General features: G+C 40.6%; 1 pseudogene; it reads right to left on the bottom strand.

Annotated features, from left to right (window-relative positions):
* Positions 1 to 272: 272 nt before the first annotated feature.
* Positions 273 to 2,413, bottom strand: LOC100058161 (tyrosine--tRNA ligase, mitochondrial-like; annotated as a pseudogene).
* Between the last annotated feature and the right edge of the window lie 618 nt (positions 2,414 to 3,031).

Here is a 3,031-nt window from a genome sequence, read left to right as displayed (position 1 = left end):
AACTTTTAAAAGAAATTAAGCCAGGAAATCATGGTTTTCTTTGGTAGTCCTTAATGTTTGCAGATCAGGAAATAAAATATCCATCATTACACATTTATTAATCAACCTATATGAATAATGAAATTACTCACACTGTAAAGCTTACAATACATCCATTCTCTGTTCTAATTTGCGTAAGCAAAGTTACAAGTTCTCCTGCCAATCTTTCGTATGTTTATATGGAGAATGAATGATAGATAAGTTTGTTTGAACTACCGGAAGAATTTTTTATCTTAGTAAAGCCGTTTTACAATGTAGAAATTCCTTTTTCCTATTTTAATTAATGAAAGTCCACTCTTTTTTATTTTATTTTTTTTGAGTACGATTAGCCCTGAGCTAACATTTGCTGCCAATCCTCCTCTTTTTGCTGAGGAAGATGGGCCCTGAGCTAACATCCATGCCCATCTTCCTCTACTGACAGTCCATTCTTAAGAATATGTTGTCCAACCACTAAAACACTCTCAGGATTTGTTACTCATCTGTGACTTATACTGACTCTGCCCTGTGTTATCACCTGATACCTTCGGGGACCATCTGGAATGGCATTTGCTTTGTGGCATGTATCTCAGCCGCTTGCTCCAGGGTCAAGAACTAATTCAGAAAATGAAGCTTCTTTAAACACTCTTTCATCTCTTGATCAGACATGACCTCCAGTGTGTCTGTACAACGATGACAAAGTGCTTGTTTACACATTTTAGCAGAAGCCAGCCCTTCCTGTCCATGTACAAGCTTTGTTACTTCTGCAGCCAGTCGTTTCCGAGGACCCTGCTTTTGTGGCTCTTTGACATGCAGCCACATTACGTGGTCAAGCTCTGGAAGCGGCAGAAAAGTGAGGAGCTTCGGCTACCTTTCTTCCAAATCATCTTTCTCCCTGACAAAGAAATGGTACAATTCAAATGGAGGTGTCTCATCTCTGTTTATCCAGACAGCACTGCCACTGACTTTCCCAGTTCTGCTCCAGCTGTGCTTGTAATTAGAGCAACAGGGATGCCAAATGGTCTTCTCTAGTCAACTTGTGGATTGACTTGTATCTGGACATGATGTTGCCCAGCTGATCAGGTCCACCAGCTGGACCCACCATCCATACTCTGGAACTGATGATGGAAGTCACAAGCCTGGAGCACCTGGTATTAGAACTTGGCGCTCATGTCTCTAGGAGTCTTCAGCCGTGTCTGGAATGCAGAAGTGGCTGCCCACTGCAGCCAAGAAGTCCACCAGCTGCTGCTTCTGGTACCAGGCCGGGTTGTCCAGCCCGGTGAAGCTACCCCATGTCTGCCCATCAGTGAGGAGCTGCTGGCGATTAGGCTCTGGGTCCTGGAGCCCGGGGCACAGGGCACTTGTAGCTTCACACGCTCTCTGTGCCAGTAACCGGCCAGCTGCTCCAGCAGATGCCCCATGGCAAGTCTGGGAACGCTGCCTGCAGTGCCACCATTGATGAGCTCTGGGAGCTCTCTTTGTACCCCTCTCAGGCAAGAACTCCTTGAACAGAGCCCATGCCTTCTGCACTGCCAGCAACCCCTGAGGCCCCAAGTGGGCCTCTCACTGTCTCTGGGGCAAGACTCCTGGCGACCCGGGGTACCAAATCATCGGCCCAGGAAAAGCACTGCAACACGGGTGCCACTGTCTTGATGGCGCAAGAAGGGAATGTTGGGATCTTCCAGGCCCGGCCATACCCCTCAATGCCCGCCTCCCACCCTACTTGGTACATTTTAAAAATTTTAATAAAGTCTATTTGAAGTACAAAACAATTTGTAGAGTTTTATCAGTATATATGTATATTCTATATAAAACCATCACCACAGTCAACAGAGCAAACGTTTCTATCGCCCTCTAAAGCTTTTTTGTACTCCATTGTATCACTTCTTCCACTAGTACACAATCAGGCAACACTGATAGGCTTTCTGTCCCTACAGATGAGTCCGCATTTTCAGGAATAATCTGTAAGTGGAATCATGTAGTATAATCTTTTTTTTTTTTTTTTTTTCTGGCTTTTTCCATCAGCTTAACCATTTTCAGTTGCATCCGCATTTATCAATAGTTTGCCCCCAACCGCCCCTCCTCCCCCGCTACTCACCCCAGCCACCTTTTCTTGTTTAGTATGGGTATTCCGCAATTTGTTTATGTATTCATCTGATGATGGACACTTTGTTTCCAGTTTGGGACAACTGGAAATAAAGGTGGCATGAACTTTGGTGTTCACATCTTTGTGCATATTTTTTTGTTTCTCTTGGATTAGTACCAAAGAGTCATAGTATATGTATATTTAACTTTGTGAGAAACTGCCAAGTATTTTCCAATATAGTCTTACCACTTACATTCCACCAGTAGTACATGAGAGTTCAAGTTGGTCCACACCCTTGGCAACAAAAAGCATCGCAGGGGTTTTAAAAGTTAATTTTAGTAACTCTAATTGGTTTGTAGTGCTATCTCATTAAGATTTTAATTTGCAATTTCTCTCACAGGTAGTAATATTGTGCATTTTTTTCATGTGTTTATTGGTCATTTACATATCTTCTTTTGTGAAGTGACTGAGGTTTTGTTGATGTTTTAAAATCATGATTTGTGGTCTTATTGAATTGTGAGAGATCTTTATATATTATATATTCTGCATGCACATTCTTTATCTGATATATGTCTTATAAATATTTTCTCCAAGTCTACAGCTTACCTTTTTATTTTCATAATGATGTCTTTCAAAAAGCAAAAGATTTCATTTTCATGATTTATAGATGTAGATGTGCATTTTTATCTATCTATATAGATCTATAGATATATATTATAGTTTGTATTATTTCTGTTCCAAGAAAACATTAACTACTCCAAATTTTTAATGATTTTATTCTAAGCACTTTATGGTTTCTGATTAAACATTTATATCTATAACCCATTTCGAGTTAATATTTGCATATGGTGTGAAGTAATAGTTACTTTAAGAAAATATATGATATCTAGTTGACTCAGCACAATTTGTTGAAGATAACATACTTTCCCA

The sequence above is a fragment of the Equus caballus genome, chromosome 8, assembly GCF_041296265.1.
Source record: "Equus caballus isolate H_3958 breed thoroughbred chromosome 8, TB-T2T, whole genome shotgun sequence".
Classification (NCBI taxonomy): Eukaryota; Metazoa; Chordata; class Mammalia; order Perissodactyla; family Equidae; genus Equus; species Equus caballus.
Note: the sequence above shows the minus strand (reverse complement) of the source record. Positions and strands in the feature narration are given on the sequence as shown.